Source organism: Ambystoma mexicanum, chromosome 11 (genome assembly GCF_040938575.1).
Source record: "Ambystoma mexicanum isolate Mex_15411 chromosome 11, UKY_AmexF1_1, whole genome shotgun sequence".
Taxonomy (NCBI): Eukaryota; Metazoa; Chordata; class Amphibia; order Caudata; family Ambystomatidae; genus Ambystoma; species Ambystoma mexicanum.
In genome coordinates, this window is record NC_090934.1 from 1,093,849,449 (window position 1) to 1,093,870,493 (window position 21,045).

Below are 21,045 nucleotides of genomic sequence, written 5' to 3' on the forward strand. Positions count from 1 at the left end.
TATAGAAATGTAAGGGGGAGACTACAGCTTATGCTAACAGCAAAAGCAGAAAAAGGCCTATTAAATGCAAAGCAAAAATATTACGTAAAGGCGAATAAAGCGGACCGCTTGTTGGCCAGACAGCTAAGGCAAAGTCAGGCATCATGCACAATATTAGCAGTAAACGATACTCACAAGGATCTGATCACAACAAACCCGCAGATGCTTAAAAAGAATTAAAGAATTTTACAACGCATTATATCAATCAGATAATCCTGACACCGTAGCTCAAAAAATGTATTTACGCTCCGTTAAGCATCCTACTAATACATCCCAGGTACGTGAACATTTGGAACAAGAAATAACAAATCGAAGAAATTACACAAGTAATTCGAAGTCTCCCAAGGAATAAGGTCTCCAGGCCCGGACAGATATTTTACCCCATTTTATAAAACGTATCAGTAGTTATTGGCCCCAGGACTGATAAAACTATATCATTCACTTAAAGTAACCAAACATATAATGCCATCTATGGAGGAAGCTAAAATGATCCTCTTTCCAAAATCTCATAAGGACCCTACAAAATTCAGATCATATCGACCTATTGCCCCGATTAAACTTGATGCAAAAATGTATGTGAAAATTCTCTCCAATAGGCTAGTAGATGTTTTACCGTCCCTAATCCACCCTGAGCAGTCAGGGTTTATTAAACCTCGACAAACTCATGATAACATTAGAAGGGCCTGTCATCCGATTGAAAAAACGAACAAGAAGCGATAACCAGTGCTCTTCCTATCATTAGATGCAGAGAAAGCCTTTAATAGGGTGGAGTGGTCATTCTTATTCCAAACTTTAGAGCAGAGGTCTTCAAACTGTGGGGCACGTCCCCCCAGGTCGGCGCGGCCGCCTCCTAGGGGGGGGTGTTTTTTTTTGTTTTTTTTTTTTTTTTAGATTGGAGGAAATGCGAGGGGGCAGCTCACATGTTCAGACTGGACCATAAAACGGTCTTAGGCACCAATGAAAACATGGCCAGCAGTTGCAAATGGATATTCAGTCCTTTAGTAACAGACTGTTTGAATAGTACCCAAGGGGTTGTTTTTTATTCAAATGTAAACAAATTGTGATATTTAAAGACTATTTATTCAGCAACAATGGTCAAAACTACTAGCTGCATAATGAAGCAACTCCTCAAACTGGCCCACGTTGGCCAAAAAAGTGGCCCTTTTTGATTGGCCTACACTAGCATTTTGCATTTTTGGTACAGTCATCGCCCTATTGCCCTATAGGCCAGTCCAAGCATGCCGACTCATCCATAATGGGTGAGGGGGCGTCCACCCACTGGCCACCTCACCCATTATGGAGGAGGCGAGGAGCCAGCCCAGTGAAACACTGAGCACTCCCTCAGCTGCTTTTTCCAGCTGAGGGAGTGCTCCTGGGCTGGCTGAACTGTCAAAGGGAAACACTGTTTGCCTTAACCGCACATGATCACTGAGCCATGCAACGTTGGGGGTGTTTTGCTTTGCCAGCTTTGCATAGCTCATTGCAAATGCTGGCTGGTGCACTGCATGTATGTATATGCGAGGGGGTGCTCCTGCGCCTCCTCGCACATACGGGCAGAGCAACCTGGAGCAGGGCATTTTACCAACCATGTGCAGGCCCCTGCAGAAGGTACGTTTATGGCAATTTATTTTTTATTTAAATGTGTATCGATGTGTGTCTGTTTGTGTTATGGGACTGTGGTGGGAGCAGGGTGGGCGGCAGCACTGGGAAAGTGGTGGGATTAGGGTGGGGGAGAGCCCAGGGTCTGTACTGGGAGTAGGGTGCGGTGACGGCACGCAAATGTTCATAGCGATTTCTACATACTGTCCATCCGGCACTTTTAGGGGGGCCCGGGCAGGGCTGGACTGGGAACTAAAAGAGGCCCTGGAAATAATTACTGGGGACCGAAAGAGGCCCTGGAAATAAAGTTCAAAGTGGCCCCATATGACACATTTTCAGCAAGCCCAATGCTTTTCCTATGAGAAAATTTGGAAATACCACAGAAAAGAGGCCCAGGGTGCAGAGGCCCACCAGGAAATCTCCAGAGTTCCCTAAAGGCCAGTCCACCCCTGGGTCCGGCCTGCCCAAACTTGGCTCAGGGGGGGCCCAGGCCAAAAAAGTTTGAAGACCACTGCTTTAGAGGCTATGGGATTCGGCCCAATTCCATGCATATGATACGGGTGAATTATACAGACCCTAAGATAAGGATATCAATAGATGGTCAGATATCTACCTCAATCACATTACATCGTGAAATACAAGAGATTACATTTGGGACAGAAAACCACAAAATAATGGCATACGCTAATGATATGTTGATCACTGTTATTATTACCCAAGGTGTTATACTTATTTCAGGCTCTTCCTATATATGTACCACAAACATTCTTTCGGGAATTACAAGGCTTGATATCAAAGTTTATTTGGAACAACAAAACCCCACACATAGCAATAAAAACGTTAATAATTTCAACAAACAAGGGGGGACTGGGACTTACCACTTTTGTAAAATATTACCAGGCAGCACACGTACGGGTGCTAAGAGAATCGTTTTCTCCAACAACTGAGAACATTTGGGCCAGAATGAAAAAGGCAATCTGCGGCCCACATATAGGAGACCTACTCTGACTTCCTAAACAAGACCGCCCAAAGAACATGCATGCCAGACAAATTAGCAACTTGGTCGAAAATATATGGTACAGTGCAGTAAGTCAAGACTTGATCATAACATATCCCTCGCCTGTCTCACCAATATTCAACAATCCGCAGTTTAAACCTTGTCTGGAAAAAGGATCCTTTCCTAAATGGAAAGTAACCAAGTGCAATAAAATCAAGGATATGGTTAAGGGCACAGACTTGTTCGAACAATGCAAAAAGGAGAGTTAGGGTTAACGGAAAAGGATAGATGCCAATAATTTCAGGGTCGACATTGGCTGTTGGCTCCCCTGAACAAAGCTGCGGCCGTTAGACACCAACTGCATTTGAGAAAGTTTTGATTTCAAATCCAGGAGAAAAAAAAAACTAATTTCCAATCTTCATCGCTTATTACAAGAGGAGCTCCACAAAAGTAGCCTGAGGTATGTTCAGGACTGGCAGCAGATACCAGGAATTTCGATATCTACCAAAGAATGGCAAACATTATGGAGTGATATTCCCAAATTAGCACGCTCTCTACAGGTTAGCGAATCATGGTGCAAGGCGATGCTGCAATGGCATTATACCCCACACAGGCTACACAAAATAAAACTAATTAACTCTGATAAATGCTGGAGGGAATGCAACGGAAAGGGGGACTGGTTACATATTTGGTTGGATTGTCCTAAACTAGCCAGGTCCTGGGGAACCATTAATAAACACATTCAATGTATGTTTGGAAAAAGCTTGCAGGCCCACACAAAGTACATCCTGTTGGAAATTGTTACATCAGAGGAAAGGAAATGGCGCACCTGTAAGTGGACTGCAAATGGCTGTTGGGCTGCCACCGGAGTCCTCCTGGCCCCTTCGAGTCAGCAAGAGGAAGCGCCAACGTCTTCTGCTGCCCGTAACTTGGATTTCACACAGCACAAGGTGACTTGGGTTTTTGCACGTTACATGCCTGGGACTGCCCATGGAACAGTTGGGTTCCGTTTTCCATCTTCTCCTTTGCTGAGACTTGCTGCTGAGACTTTTAGCTGGGACTCATTGCGGGGTCTTGTTGCTTGTGGCAACTTGTTTAATGTTCTTTCCTTTCTCTGCAGCTCACTTTCCAACTTGGGTTGGGACACGCCCTCTGCCTCCTGCATTTGCTCCGCCCACTTCATCACAGTGAGGCTCGGAGCTTTCTTACTAATACCATACGGCCCACGCATCTGCGCGCGCACCCGTAAGTGGACTGCAAGTAGCTGTTGGGCTGTTAGGGCGAGGGTGCCTTTGCAGAGGATTTCAAGGGCCTTTGAATCAAAATTGTAAGTAAATGCAATTTGAAAGATATATTGCGTAGTCTGCCTAGGGCTGTGATTGAATGATTATTAACTGACTTTTTTTTAAATGGTCTACTCCTTACGCAGTGGCCGCTTGCCTCGCATATTAGTGGCTAAAAGCACCCACTCTAAAAAAAATAACTAAAAAAAAAACAAAAAAAAATTAAGAAACCTCTAAGCGTACCGCTGCCCTGCATTGTTGAAAGCTCTAGCTTGACCCATACCGAAGAGGACTTAAGCCTGCACCTTAGATCCAATGCAGAGCTCCATAATGATCTAATTTGCCACAAAGTGGCGTTTGCCTATGCTCGTGCATAAGACGAGGCAATGCTGCCCGCCTTGTCCACCCCAGCTGTCGTCCTTCCTATTGCAGGATTAGCTCATTCGCCATCTACTCGCAAAATCTTTCTTAGCATGAAGATGGATGAGCCCTGCATTGCTGGAGATAGCAACAGTGACGGGATTAGTTTGTCCCCCACAGACAATTCCATTCTGGCTCCGGTGGTTCTTGCAGCCTTGGAAAAACGTGTACGTCTTTCCACTGGCCCTTCCACCCCGGTAACATTGCCCAGTGGCAGGAGGGCCGATGTCCATATGCACTGCAAAGAGAGAGAAACACCTGATAATTCTAACTTTTCATCTGTTTTTGCGGCCTGCATAAATCAGCTATTAGCTTTGCCGTCTGCTAATTCATCTCCATCGGCATGTCCAACTATTGCCAATGACTTCATGGCCCCGACGGCAGGTGCTGTCTCTTCTCCATCAGTGAAGGCTTCAGTTCCCCCCTTAGGGTTTGATCTCCTCGACCCATCCGAGGACATGCAGTCTCTGGAGGCCTCATATCCTGTCCTATCAAGAATTCTTAACTTGTTGGATAGAGGCCACGACTATACACATCATGAAATAAGGGCCTGTAAGTCCTCATTACATCAAATATTGTTAAAAATTAACAAATTGAAAGGATCCAACTTCATACTCTTTTGTACAATCGTTTGCCCAAACAGTTGCTGCTCCTCAGTCTGTTTCTTTGAATCAGATATTTACTTGTGCCCAATTGTGTCAGAAGGTTATTAGTAATGCTGAAAAGATTAGAACAGCTGTTATTTTTCATACAGGAAAATCCAAATGAAATTAAGGATGAGCTCTTAGAACCTGGTGTGGATATGGAGGCTTGTGAAATATCCCACCGAGACAGCCCCTCGGCTCTTACGAAGCTCTTTGAAATAGAGACTCAAGGTGCGACTGTTTCCTCTGAAGGAATAGTCGGTGCCAATGAGGGTTATTCTGCTAGTGCTGGCCAACTCTTTGCCTCTCGGAAAGAGAAACATCTCTTCTTCCGTGCCTTAAAGAGGAAAGTCGATAGGCAAGCAGCTTCGCCCGCCTTTAACACAGCAGTGCCAAAGTCCATAAACCAAAAATAAATGAAAAAAACAAAAACATTGCACAAGCAGCCCGAATGGAATTCTGCCCATTTGTGGCAGGCCCGTCCAGAGACCGAACAAGTTTCTCTCTTGAAGAGTTATCTGCAGAGAGCAAAAAAGCCCTGCAACACCCCAGCACAGCGGAAGGCGCTAGCTCTCTTCTGCATGGTACCAAGGAGATGATATCTGCGGCACGGCCGCATCAACTTGGGATGGTTAAAAATAACTTAGCCCAATTTACCACCGCTCGGCTGCTCTCAGTTGACAAAACTCCTACAACTGTGCAAACCCACCTATCAGCATTCTATAAGCCTGTTGATAATAAAGTGGTACATGTAGGAAAGGGCCTGTGTGAGGCTCCATATGATGGAGGGACTGAGCATGCTGATAAACAAATTGATAGTGGCTCTTCTACACGGTGTGTGCAGTCAAACGCACACTCGGGACACCTCCCTGCATTGACTAGCGAAGATGGTTCAAAAATTCCCTGGTCTACAAACACGTCAGGACCATCATCTGCGTGCCCTCCAAGAGTTTCACCTGCTAACCTCGTACCTAACGTCAAGCCTGGTGTAACAATTTCTACTATTATTGGATGGGAGACTGATCCTGTTGTTAATGAGGCCAAACGACTGAATCGCTCTGCCCTATTGCAGGCATTCAAGCAAATTCCTGCTTTGTGCACCTTGCATTCGGATGATATAGAATGGGTTACTCTTCCTCACATACACAATCATAGAATGGTGTGCAAAGGTCAATCCATCATTATTACAGATCTAGTGTTGCAGTATAAACGTGAACTCCAATTAATTGGTCTGTCCCCCGTGATCTTGGACTCCATTGACGATGCAATCTGTTTTAATGAAACTCCTCTACCTAACCCCTCCCAACCTTCACCAAAAAAGCTCGGTTTAGTCGCACAGGGAGAGCTGAAAACTGCAGTAATTACACAGCTTGTCTCTCTATCCAATGTTAGTAAAGATTGGTCGTGGCTGACATCACTAGCTGCCACCTTAAATCCTGCCATGGACAATGTTCCCACCTAATAAATCTGACTCCTTGACGATTTTGTCTTGGAATTCTTGCGGATTTAGCAACTTATACACGTGGTTCAATAATTCCTCCTCAGCATTAAAATGTGACATACTTTTATGCCAAGAAACAATGTCTGTTTAAAAGCTTCTGTTGTCCGGCTTTACTGTACATCAAGTGTTGGCAGAACAAGTGTAAATAGCACTCAGGCCGTTTACAAATCGACAGCATTTCTAGCTGTGCTAATTTTGTTTTCTGAATACCCTCTTGATTTTTACCTCTTTCTTTCTTTATAACACAATCCTGTGCAATCAAAGTTAGTTAACTTATTTGATGAACTTGATGAACTGTTTGATGAACTTTTATCTAAGCATCCATCTTGTCGAATAGTGATGTGTGGCGACTTTAATGCTGCATGCTTGGAATTGCACGATCACAGTATAGTTGACGACTCCCACTCTCCATTATCACTCAGAGGCCAATTATGGCAGGAACATCTAGCATCATGGGATATAGCTTTTGTTCCGTTCCTCTCCAAGGGTCCTTGTTTTACAAGGAGGAGGGGTTCCATCCTATCGTGTATTGATCACTATGCCATTTCAGCAAACCTACAGGCTCGATGCACTAAAATTGAGACGTTCGAGCCCAGCTTAGGGGATCCCCTTGTTATCCAACTGCTTATTGATGTCACTACTAGCAGCTTAATCCATGATGCAAAACAAGTATTCTTGGAGGGTGATCGCCCTGGTGTCTCCATTAGATGGAGTAACAGGCTTTGTGATAAGATCAATGCCTTAATTGATGCCCGTTATGTCCATTATGAGGGTCTGTGCAAGCCCCATTTATCTGTGAAAATGGAAGCAAGGTGGCAGTTGAACGCGATAGCAAGTGTGATGGCAAACATTCGAAATGAAAATAACAGCTTGGGGGATTACGAACACAGACCCTGTTTGCATGGAAATCCAACTTGCTAAACGCATCAAAAATGCTGCACTCGTAAACTTAAAAGTGTATGTTGCTCATTGGAAGAATATCACAAGCAGAAAAGGGGGATTTGTAATGCCTATCGAAACAAGTGCAGGAATGTGAAACACCATTTGTACAATCTGTCCAACCAGAAGATGCTTGTCTCATTATGTCGTAATGATATACGCACAACTTGGGCTATGCTTAGGGCTGATTCCCACACTTTGAACACTAATCAGGATTTCCATGATAGCCGCTGATTCTTGGTTTGATTTTTTTAAGTGCAAATTTGCCCTTCCACCAACGTTCTCTGATATTAATACAAAGAAATTGAAAATTCCAGCACTACCCCTTCCAGAATGGACCATTCAGGATATTGAATGTGCAATTCATGCCCTTAAATATTCCAAGGCTGCAGGGCCTGATGGCATTCCGCCATGCATTATTAAGTGTAATCCTCTGCTATGGGCTAGGATTTTTAAGTGTCAATTTGATAATATCCTAGTTACGCTCGACACTTTACTCTCTTGGCTAAGCTCAATCATTGTCCCGCTACACAAAAAGGGCTCAAGAGAAAATCCAGCCAATTTTAGGCCTATCGCCCTCATCGATGCTGCCACAAAAGTGTTCGCCATCCTATTGCTTTGTGACCTCCATACACATTTGAAGCAACATAATATTCTCTCACGCTTCCAAATTGGGTTTCGGGCCCAGATGGGGACAGCTCTTAATGCAACATTAATGGCCCATCTGCTTGCCAAAGCAAAGGTTCCCGATTCTGGGCCATTATATATGGCATCCATAGACCTGACAGCCTCCTTCGATTGTGTGGTTCGGGGGCTGCTGTGGAAAAAAAATGATACTGATGGGCATCCCTGAGCTTATTATTTTTCTAATTACAAAATTGCATGAGAATACTGCCTATTATGTCAGGGTGAATCACACAGGAGCAACCATCAATGGCCTCCCAATTGGGGTGGGTGTCAAACAGGGGTGCAACTTCGCGGCCACTCTCTTTAATCTGTATTTGTGTAGCATTAATGAAATTTGGGCCAAAAAGTCAGCTATTCCGCAAAGCTAGCTCATTTGAAAATACACTGGCTTGTGTTTGCTGCCGATATTGTGAACTTCGATCGGACACCCATCGGCCTGCAAACAAAGTTGTCCCTGTTTGCCGATTACTGCAGTACTCATAATTTACTCTTCAATGCAGAAAAATCTCATGTATTTATATTCAGGAATTACAAGAGACGCCCACGCACTTGGAAATGGTCAATCGAAAACATCTCTATTCCAAAAGCCTCCACAATCAGATACTTAGGCTATTCAATTGTCGACTCTATTGCGGTCACAATGTGGAAGAAAGCTTTAAATACAAAATCTAAAGTCCTTGCCACTCAAATGTGCATGTTTTTTTTTTCCAAATACTGCAAATTTTCATTACTTCCTCTCTGAATTCTACACCCTTAAAGTCGAGGCAATACTCTTATATGCTTTGGGTATGTATCTAGCAGATATTGATCAATTTCTCGACCAGCTTCAGGGAGGCCTCTGGAAGGGTGTGTTGCGGTTGGCCAAGTCCTTGCCCAATGTGGTTCTAAGACAAGAGTTGGGTCTCACTTCTTTGTCTGCCAGGTATAATTGGCGTCAATTTTCAAATTTAGGAAGAATGTTATTTCCTCCTAAAAACTCGTTTGATGAAGATCTGGGTTTAATGATAGTTGCTGCCAATCCGCCATCTATTGTAAAATATTACAATAAAATGGTTGCTTTACTTGCTGAACTAGCTTTAACTCCTGCTGATTTGGAGTTTTGGCAAGCACATGTAATGCTCCGTCTATTTGCACATGATTGGTGTAAAACCCTAAACATCATTGAAACGTTGAAGAGTTACAAAGAATCAGCCAAATTCTGCACAGGTAGACTACCACATAAAGCATACTGAGTGCATTTTCCGTGCCACAAAGCTAGAGACTCATACTTCAGGTTTAAATTAAACCAATTACTAACATTGGACAGAATCAAAAACTGGGCTTCGTACAAATCTGTCAATAGAGGGTTTGTATGTAGATTTTGCAAGGATGATGGTCAGCATGAATCCGTAAAGCATTTGGTATTTTTTTTAAAAAATATTTTTATTAGTTTTACAACATGAACAATCAATATAACACCCTCCATCTCCCCTCCCACTCCCCCCCGGGATGTCCACCCTTCTATTTAGCTTCTGTTTGTAGATTCAGTGACTTATCTGAACATATCAAGAATTCTAATTGTATGTGGGCACCACTGTTCCATATAGTTGCTTTGCAGGTACTCCAAGGTGTCCGACCAGTCCTCCCTGAATTTCTGATAGTTTCCTTGTAAGGTGTATGTCATATGTTCCATTGTTATATCGTACCATGCTCTTCGTGTCCAGCCTATTGCAACGGGCGGGGACCTTTGTTTCCATTTTTGGGCGATTTCCAACCACACCCCAATTAGAAGACCCATGAAGTTTCTTTTCTGTGTTTTGGAGAGGGTTTTGTCCTTTGGGTTCCAAATCCCACAAAGCCACACCTCCTCTCCTAGAGTCTCAGCCCCCTCGAACATTGAGCTCCTGTGGTCTTTCACATCTGTCCAGTATTGTTGAAGCTTTGGGCAATCCCACAAAATGTGCCTCCAATTCCCTTCCCCTCCACATGCCCTCCGGCATACATTGGGAGAGTCCTGGAACATTCCGTGGAGCCTTTCTGGCGTGTAGTGCCATTGTAGGAGAATTTTCATCCACATTTCTTTTGAGTGGATGGCTCTCGTTAATTTAGATATCATCCCCCATGTGTATTCCCACTGCCCCCTTGGGATCGTCCTTCTCAGGGTTTTTTCCCACCTCTTAATATATTGCCAGGTGACCTTCTCTCCTGCGAAGTTGATGAAACCTTATTTATTTGATACAAACTTCTTTGACCCGTCGTTTGACATGATGTATTGCTCAAATGGGGTTAGTTCTCTGGTGGCCGCTTGTCTTATTCTCGGTGTGTCTAGCCAATGGTACAGTTGGTCTTATTTATACCTATCCGTCCCCTTCAGGTGTAGTAGGGTCGTGCAATCTTCAAAGGTCCTTATTTGTTGTTCCTGATACATATCCCCTACCATATTGCAATCCGCTTCATCCCACTTTTGGAATGACTTATTCTCTAGACCTGGCGGAAATTCTGAGTTTCTGAATAGGGGCATGAGTGGGGTTGGGTCTTTGGTTAGTGTACCTTTCTTAGTTGCTCCATCCCATATTTACAATGGTGCCTGCATGATTTCGCTTATGCGTAGATTGGGATGTCTGTGTGTCTTCCCTGCCCATAGCATGTGTCTTGTCTGGGCCTTCGCCACTGCCCTATCTTGAGCAACCCACAGTTTTTGGGACTCTTCCGGAATCCATTCCTTCAGGACCCATAGTTGGGCTGCCTCATAGCACCTTCTAAAGTGGGGTAGAGCGCAGCCCCCTTCTTTCCGTGAGGCTGTTAGTACCGAGCTTGAAATTCTAGGGGCTTTCCCTTGCCAGATATATTCCTTGACTGCTTTCGTTAGGGATTTGAAGAACGCCCTCGGGAGTCTTATTGGTAGGGCCTGAAATAGTTACAAGAGTTTGGGTAGGATGGTCATCTTGACGACCGTTATGCGCCCCCACCATGATATCGATAACGGGTTCCACCTTTCCATGTCCCGTTTGACTTGTTGCAACAGGTTTGGGTAGTTTTGGGAGTATAATTGCTGTATTTTATGTGTTAAGGTGATACCCAGGTATTTGGTCCCTGTCGTAGCGATTTTTAATTGGAGGGTGCCTGCTACCGATTGGATTCTGGTTGTGTCTCCCGCCAGTATCAGTAATTCGGTATTTCTGTCCGTTTATCTTGAGGCCGGATATAGAGCCATAGTTGTCTATCTCCTGCACTAGTATAGGGAGAGAGTTTTCGGGATCTCCCAACGTTAACATATCATCAGCATATGCCACAGTTTTGTGGGTAATACCTCCCATGTCTATTCCCTTTATGTTTTGGTTGTCTCTTATTCCAGGAAAATTGCGTATAATAGGGGGGATAGTGGGCAACCTTGTTTCGTCCCTCTCTCGATCCGTATTTTATTAGACAGGAACCCATTCACTGCTATTCTAATGCTGGGGGATTTGTAATTGGCTTTTATCATTTTAATAAATGTTTCTCCTATGCCCATTTTCCTCAGTATGTGGAATAGGAGGGACCATTCTACTCGGTTAAACACTTTCTCTGCGTCCAGAGTTAGTATCGCTGCAGGCGTGCCCGTTATTCCTATCTTTTCCACGATGTGGAGGACCCTCTTAATATTATCGTGTGTTTGTCGTCCGGGGACGAAACCAGACTGATCCTGATGGATCAGTTTTGGAAGCACTTGAGTAAGTCTGTAGGCCAGGATTTTAGTATACAGCTTGGCGTCTAAATTTATCAATGCTATTGGTCTATAGGAGGTCGGAGATTCGGGATCTATCCCCTGTTTGTGTATCACCAGCATCTTGGTCTCATTCATCGTTGGGGTGATGTCATGTTTTTCTTTGAAGGAATTAAATAATTCGGTCAAGGTTGGGGCCAGTATGTCCCCATATTCCTTGTAGAATAGCGCTGTGTAGCCATCAGGACCCGGGGCCTTGTTTCTGGGGAGGTCCCTGATTGCCTTATTGACCTCTTCAATTGTTATGTCCCCATCTAATGTGAGTTTTTCTGTGGCGGATAGCACTGTAAGGTCCACCCCCTCCAGATATGTTTTTTGGAGATTTTCATCAGGATGGTCTGTGGAGTACAACGTTCTGTAGAACCGCTCCATTATCTCCCCCATTTCGGTTGTTTGGGTCTTTCTATTCCCTTTATCGTCGCAGAGGGCCAATATCGTCCTATCTAGTTGCTTCCCCTTAAGTTGTCTAGCTAGAAGTTTATCTGCTCTGTTAGCCTTAGTGTAGTACCAATGTTTTAGCCTCAGCAGGTGCCTTTCTGCCTTCTTAGTGCGGATCGCTTCTAGCTGTCCTTGGACGTGCCTCAGGGCTTTTTGTAGCTTTATAATTGGTTTCAGCAGTATTTCTGCCTGAATGCTCCCAATTTTGGCCTCCAGCTCCCTCTCCCACTGATAGTTGAGCTTTTCTTTTTGGGTCTTCAATGCGATTAGGTGTCCCCTGGTTACTGCCTTTAGAGGCTCCCATTGTGTTTCAATCGATATGTCAGGGTGGTTATTACTTGTAAGGTATTCAGTTTATTGTGCACATTTTGAAAACGCTTGTCTTGCAGTATTTGGAATGGATAGAGTGGGCGTTCTGGTCGCTAAAAGAGAATGGCTTTGGCTTTCATGTATGTGGGGTAATAGCGCCAATACTATCCTACTGCTCACGAGGTTCCTGAAGATCCTAAATGTAAAATTGGAAAAGAAATTTCTGACTGATGCTTACATTTTTAAATTCTTTCAGCGCCTTGGGCTTTTATACTGTAAGAATTAGCCATCTGATTAGTGCTATACGTATTTCCGCCTAATCATGGCAGTTTGGAGTTGTGGTTCGAGACAGGAATTATGTATTCAAATGTTCCTTGTGTTGTGCAGATCTTAGAGTTGACAAATAATGGGCAGTGTTGTTTATTCTTGATTTACGACTATGTTGTTGTCTTAAATGTGGTTGTTATTACGTGTAAATATTTTATCCTAATCAAATGGCGATATATGTTATGTGTATTTTGGGCGACTGGTTCCTTTTTCTGCTTTTTATGTAAGAGAAATGTAAATGAAAGTTGTAAAAGTTTGTTGATCAAACTATATACAACGGTTTAAATAAAAAATAAAATAAAAAAAAGAAAGGAAACGGCCTAAACAAACGAAAAGCCCAGACTATTCTAAGAGTAGCAGCTTTTGTGGTAATTTCCCAACATTGGAAAGGAAAAGATCCTGCACATGTTCATGACTGGTTTGTGAAGATATGGAACATTGTGCTTTAGAGTGGTTGACATACACCATCAAGGGTGCGTAACAGGCTTTTATGAAAGAATGGGGGATGGTATTGCAATTTTTGCAAGCTGACTTCATTGTTGCACTTTGCACACATATACTGCGGATTTTAGGCATTGCATAGACATTGATTCTCTGTGGACAGTGCATGATTGCGGATTGATGGGGGGGGGAGAAGGGTTGGGAAAAGAGTGTTAGGGGTGGGCTCAGGGTTGGGTTGGCTATATTTTTATTGTTTCTAAAATTTGAAATGCCAATAAAAAATTAAATAAAAAGATACTGGGATGAGTATGATGAGTCTTTCGGTATTCGTGATACTCTCTGCTGTTGAGCTTCTGCCTGTGGGCCCTCCCGGGTCTCCCGACATTCCCGTTATCTCTTAGCTTGTTGGGTTTGCCTCACTGATTCTTTCTGTGGGGTCAGGATCACGTTATCTCAAGGAATGCTTCCAGTGTCTTCCTTTCTTTCTCTAGTTCTTGTCTCTGTAGCTCCAAGGAGAATCTTCATGGATGGTCTCGACCTCATTATCGAATCACGCGGTTCACCCCCGTAAGGTCACGCCACCGCCTGCCAAGACCTGCCACACACACGATTCGGCCCCTGCACCACTTTCCCTCTTCGTTATCTGTGTCCTCTCGACTGAGGACCTCCCGGAATCACCTGGATTTTCTCTCCCAGGTTAAAAGTTCCCAGGCTTCACCTTCTCGATGAACATGACTCTCTAATGCAAGTCCTTTCCTTCTTTGGTTTTTATGCAACTTAGCTGGTCCTTCCAACCGGAGGATCGTTGTCCTTCTCTTCCTTACCCATAGTTTCCACCATTCACAGTATTCCCTATTCGCCATAGAGGAGCGATCATCATTACTCCTCCAATCTTCTTCTTCTGAGTGAATATGTATTGGGCTCTAATATTGGAAGTGGTATCACAATAGCATACAGCGGTCTGTTCAGGTTGTGCCTTTTGAGGCAGTGATGGTCTAAGGGGTTCATGGGAAAGTGGGGTAGTATTAAGGCATCATGAAGCAAGACACAGACAACAGATTCAAAGTTCCAAATAAAACGGTTTATTAACTTAAAGGTCAGGATGGTTGAAGCCGTAACTTGCCCCATGTTAAGGGGGGGGGGGATTTCCCTATCTGAACGAAACTAAGGAACGTCTGAGTCAGAAAGTTCAACTTAAAAGTATGTCTGTGTCCAAAACCGATCCTTGCCCTCACAACTAAAGCTAAACAATGTGTAGGGATGTCAGCAATAAAGAAAAGGTGATCGCAACAAAGTTCCGAGCTTCTTCCAGCTCCCAGCTTACTCTTCATCTCCCCTTCCCCAAGTTCAAGAAAGTTCCACAAAAGTCTTGGGATTCCCTTTCCCAAGTTTAAAACAGTTCTATAAATCCTTGGGGTTCCCTTCTCCAAGTTCAAGACAACACACTTCCAAAAGAAAGGGTCTTGAGGTTCCCGTCTTCAAGACAGTCTTAACGTTTATCAAGTATCAGGGTTCCCTTCACCAAGACTTCAACTTGCCAACTTACAGTTAGTCTCAGTCTTGTAAAGTTCAAATCAACTACAGATCAACTAGACACTCCTTCTGAATTGGATTAACATTTCAATCAGATTACTCCTTCTTGGTTTACTTCAATAATGTCTTTGGTAGTCACTATTGAGGGTTCCCTGGTCTAGGCCAGGTTGTCAGACCACATGTTCCACCCATTACCGATCACGCAACCTGGTGCCCTAGGCTCTCTAGCCCACACAGATTCTTCTGTATTTGCCCCTGTGTGAATGTGCATTCTCACTTGGCTTCTCCTGGTCAGCCTCTTGGCTTTGACACAATGTGTCATGTATCCTTTGCCAGTTGTTGGCCTTACCACACTGTAATCATGCATAAAGTTAACTTTGTGGTGGTTTTATTCCTTTACCACCTTGCAGCCATGCTCTCTAGCAATCTTCCACTCTTGCTCTCTTACATCGTACTTTGCTTTCAAACAGGCAATATCCGAATTTCATATTAATTTGTCATCAGGTCGTAACTTTGCCCATGAAGGTTTCATTCAGTTTGGTTTTCAATATTGGTAATCATTTGCTATGCCGCTTAATTTTTCACCAAACCTGCATGCTATTTTGTTGGTTCGGCATTCGCCTCCCTTACCCACAGCCCCAGGAGCATACCAGTAAGGTTGACTTTCTCCCTTCACTCATCGTTCCCTGGCGTTTCCTCCAGGCAGCTGCGCGGTTTGGTTTCGGCTCCACCCACTGGCTTTACGTTAATGGCGTCCCCCTTCTTTGCCCGCAGCTCCGACTGCATATCTGTGACCACGGAGGCTCCCACACCTGGGATTTTCTTACAGCCAGCCTGCTCTTGGGCTCCACAATTGTTCAGGATCATCTGCCGGCGTCCTGGCTCTCCCCCAGGACCCACCACGGTGGCCTCCTTGCAAACAGGATTCCCTGCTGGTCTGATTGCTGCTGGTCTCCTCCCTTCGTATACATCTCCTGCAACCACTTGATAGGTTGCAGGTGTGAGTTCCAAATTGTAATTGCCTGACTGCAATTAGAGTAGAACTTGGGACATGCCTGACCTTTAGCACTGAAATAAGGCAGATGCCTGCAGAGTATGTAGAGTGGTGAAATAATTACAAATGTTCACTACTCCTAGTCGCCTCTTCCTCGTTCCAGTACTGCAGTAGGTTAAATGAGGAAAAACGAGAGAAGATTTTTTACAACAGCGCATAAAGGCAGGGGGGGTGGTTTAGGTTGGTTCTCATAAGGGAAAGGAGATACCATGTCTCGTCTGTGGATACACTCTTCCCAATCCCCAAGGACCTTCCCCCCAGGTGATCCTCCCTCGCTTCGTCAACCCCAAGTTCAGGATCCAAAAGCTATGGCCTTTCCCATGCCACCGGAGAAGAGGATCCAGGGGGAGTAGGTGTGAGGATACCCTCAGGTTTCTCATATACCTTTCCCCAGTGTGGGTTGGACTGGTGTGCTTCACAGGGCAACCAGGAGAGGAAGTCATGTTACCTTGCTCTCCACACTTCCAATGTTCTATTTTGAAGCAATAAGGGTCGAGGTCCAGGAACCACTGTATTACCCGAGGATTGGACTCTTTCCTCTGACTAATCCATACGAAAGGGGAGTGGTCTGGTATTATGCTAAACCTATGACCCGGTAGGTAATACTTTAGGTGTATCTCTGCCAACTTGATTGCCAATGCCTCCATCTCAATGACTGGGTAGTTTTTCTCCCTGGGGAACAGCTTTCTGCTGATGTACAAAATTGGATGTTCCAAACCATCATAGTTGTGCGATAAAACAGCCCCTAACCCCATTAAGGAAGCATCAGTCTGGAGGAAGAATTCTTTAGTAAAATCTGCGACTTTCAAAATGGGGCTCTGGCATAGGGCTTGTTTCAAGGTCGTATAACAGATCTTGTCACCCTCTTCCCATCTGATCTTTTGGGGCTCTGCACTTTTCAATTTGTCAGTCAATCTGGATGTTTTGCTTGAGAAATTTGGCATAAACCTGCAGTAGTAACCAATTAGTCCCAAAAAGGCCCTCAGACCATTCTTTGTTTTTGGAGTGGGAGTTTCGAGAACAGTTCTCACCTTCTCTTGCTGTGGTTGGACAGTACGATTACCCAGAAAAAAAACAAATACTTAAGCACAGATTGGGCCAGCTTGCATTTTCTGGGATTAACGGTCAGCTCTGCTTTTCTTAACACTCTCCTGCGGTGTAAAGGTGGTACAAATGGTCCTCTCATGTCCTGCTATGTATTACAATGTCGTCTATATAGGCTCTGCAAAATATTGAGTATGGCTGTAAGATTTGATCAATTAACCTCTGGAATGTTGAGGGAGCACCATGTAGACCAAAAGGCAGGACTTTAAAATGAATCAACCCTATGGGAGTAGCAAAGGCAGTTTTCTCTTTATCAGCTCCATACATAGGAACTTGCCAATACCCTTTCATTAGATCTATTGTTGAAAGGTAGACAGCATTACCTAGCCAGTCGATCAGCTCGTTGATACGAGGTATTGGGTAAGCATCAAATGCAGAAATGGCGTTCACCTTTCTAAACTCTATACAACACCTCCAACTTCTATCGGTTTTGCCACCGACATGATAGCGGAGGACCAAGGACTGTTAGAAGGTTCGATCATGTTAGCCACAAGCATATTTTTTACTTCCTGAATGACGGTATCTTTTCTAGCTTCGGGTAATCGATAAGGTTTTAAGTGTACCACTTTGCCTGCGGGAGTGCGGATATGATAAATACCCTTCACTCTTCCGGCTCCTCTCTAAACACGTCAATAAACTGTCTTATACGGTCATACAGGTCTTGCTTTTGATTGTTACAAAGGTCAGGGGAAATTAAGGCATTGTAATCCGGGTCTTCTGGTTATAGACACGATAATATTATAGCCTCGGATTCCAAAAGACTTTCCCTCCATTCCTTTACATGGTAGACTTGGGTTTTAAGACGGCAGTCCGGTTATCAGATCTTATAATTACACTGACCCATTTGTTCCAGTACCTTGTATGCTCCATGCCACTTGGATACAAGTTTATTTTTAGAAGCAGGCAATAACACCAGCACCTTTTGACCTATGGAAAAGGACCTTAAAGAAACCTTTTTATCATAGGAGGCCTTTTGTTGTTCCTGTTCTTTAACCATGTGCATTTGTACTAATGAACTAAGAGCCGTAATACATACTTTAAGCCTAGCTGCAGTTTAAGAGAGTGGAAATGGGGCTTCCACTCCCTCCTCCCATGTTTCCCTCAACATATCCAGGACATCACGTCCATAAAGGAGTTCAAATTGGGAGAATCCTGTCGATGCCTCAGGGTTTTTTCTAACTGCTAATAAAGTCCATGGTATCATTTGATCCCAGTTCCTACCAAAACAAACTTTCGTAGTATAGTTTTTAGGGTTTTATTAAATCTTTCCACAATGCCTTCTGTCTGGGGATGATACACAGATGTTCGTAGTGTGTTGATATGCAACATTTGCTTAGCTTCCCCCATAAGCTTGCTCGTGAAAGTAGAGCCCTAGTCAGTTAATATCTCCTTCGGAAACCCTACTCGGGAGATGAAAGGGAGCAGGTGTTTCAGGATTTGTTGTGTTGTGTTGTCTCTCAGGGGGAAGGTCTCAGGGTATCATGTAGCATAATCTACAATTACCTGAATGCATTGATTACCCACTTTGGGAAATTCCAGAGGTCCTACAATGACCATACCAATGTGTGAAAATGGAACTTCAATTATTGGTAGCGGATTTAAGGCAACTGGTGGTGGTATACGAGTGCTAGTTTTCTGGCAGATTTCACAAGCCTGAATGACATTTTTTATGTCTGCATGGATTCCGGGCAAGTAAAATATGTTTGTTATTTGGCCCTGAGTTTTGGACTGTCCCAGATGACCCCCCCCCCCGTTAAATGTGAATGGGCTATCTCTAGGACCACCTGCTTAAGACTTTCAGGGACCACCAACTGCATTTTTACCAATTCCTCTGAAGTAGTGTGTGAGAAACCTAAAGGTGTCTCCCTAGCTAGACCCAGGGTATCTGTAATCCAGGTGGCCAAGACACAGCCATCGCTATTGGATCTGTAATGCTAACCTGGATTCATCGGGAGCATAATGTCTCACTCAGCCAATGGATCTGATACTTGGGCACCTTTAAGATTCTTCTCCTGTGTAAACGACAATAGATACAATAGAACTACTGTAATACCTCTTTTCTGGGGAAAATACCATGTGGTAGTGTGCATTTAGTATTCCCTCCCTTCTCACCTGTGAGTATGTTTTGTGGAGCTCTTCATCCTGTAGTCTACAGGGGCACATTGGTATGAGAGCTTTTAACTTGGAAGGCTGCAATGTTCAAATGACTCTCGTCTTTAATTATGTCTTCGCGTTACCAAATTGTCTTGGGTAAGTATTTGAGACAAACATTATAGTTCGTTAATTTCAGAGTTGTCCCTACGTTGGAGAGATCGATCCTTCTAATATTTTTCCTTATTCTAACAGGTTCTTGGATGTCGGGAAAAGTTTGTGGCTGCGGAATGACTGCGACTAAACTCTGTAGGAAAAAACTTTTAACACACAATGCGCTAGACTGTAGCCTTCAAGGAAGAGCGTGGAAATAACTAGACTGTCAACACTTGAAGACACTTCAGGTACGTAACTATTTAAACTTTTTCTTTCTTATTTCTATTAAGTTCATTCATTCATGAAATACCTTTTGTTTTGCAGGTTTTTGGAAAGCTGTAGAAGAAATACCTTTGGAAGCTACAGAGTCTGTTGAGGAAAACTTCTGTATGAAGGAACTGCGACCATGAACGAAGACTGCTGTGAAGAAGATGCTGCGGCTGTGAGGGGACTTCTGACAGAAGATGCTGCGGCTAAGAAACAACAGCTGACTGAAGAAATGCTTCAGAAATACTTCAGTAAGTCTTTTAAATAACAATGGAATTCTGTTGTTTTTCTGAGGAAACTAATATCTTCGTCTTTTTCCTTTGACAGGTTCTGTGAGGAGAAACACCGGTAGAGTTACCAGCTGTCAGCAAGCAGCTGCAAAGCGAGCGCTCCAGAGGAGGTGGGGCTTAAGTAGCTCCCTCTGCAAAAGGCATAGAATGTGCAGTAAGTTATCTGTGGACCTGGCGGCGGCCATGTTTAATGTATGAAAACCAATGTAAACTCTATGATAGCCTATGGGTGCAGTACTATGAATGATACAAATGCCATTTGTGCCAGGCTTGTAGCCACTGTAAACCTGCTAACTGATGTGTTGTCCTTTGCTTCTCCAGTATGCCCGAATGGGAACGGTGCGCATTTACTGGGATCATGACAGGATCCAGTTCCTGGGGGTGGACCTGTGAGGGAGGTTCACCTAGATGGGGGGTTCTTGGGGAGTGGGACACCGATAGGTGAGATGCAGTAGCCCCCTTCTTTCAACACCTTTTCCCCATCCTACCACGTAGGACATTCAAAACCACTGCCCTTCACCCTTTCCGACACTAAAAACGTTTGCACGACACACAAGAGAACGGACTAACCCCAGAGTCGTTTACATGACATGGCCCGATACAAGGGTCAGGCAAAGTCAGGCAATTCATCAGAATCACACACACATGATGGCCCTTTATCTTCTCCACAGGTGGAGCAAGAGAGCACAGTACGAGTAAGGCAGACCGCACAGCGAGACAACTATCCAGACCTGGCAGTTCAAGAGGAGGAGAAAGGCGACAAATAGAGAGGCTGACAAGGAGAAGCACGACCTTGCCCTTTTCGACGCAGATTCACAAAACCTCTGCAGAGGGAATCATAAGACCAAGGACAATAGCCCAAGTGTGCTGCAACAGATGTCAACAGTACACAGGAGCGTGTCAACGCTGATAAGCGGGAGCAAGGGAGGCTGCTGCTTTCCTGATATCAGCCATGACTCCAGTTACGAGGAAAGCCAAGTGGTTCATCACAGCCGTTGAGTCAAGGGGAGAACCGATAAGAGCCAGGCTGTGGTGAATGACTGTCGCAAAGTGGGAATTTAAACCAAGTTCAAAGAACTGTAAAAGTGTTAAAGGGGTGACCAGCTTTCGAGGGAACCGGCACCATGTGGGTGCTAACTCAAGAGACTCTGGTCGATCCCAGTCTGAGTGAAACTACAGATGCC

At 44.2% G+C, this 21,045-nt stretch overlaps 1 long non-coding RNA gene across 1 annotated transcript in view; it reads right to left on the reverse strand.

Moving 5' to 3' along the window:
* LOC138504138 (uncharacterized) overlaps window positions 1-21,045 on the reverse strand; it is a 448,967-nt gene that overhangs the window by 295,064 nt on the left and 132,858 nt on the right. The window lies entirely within an intron of this gene.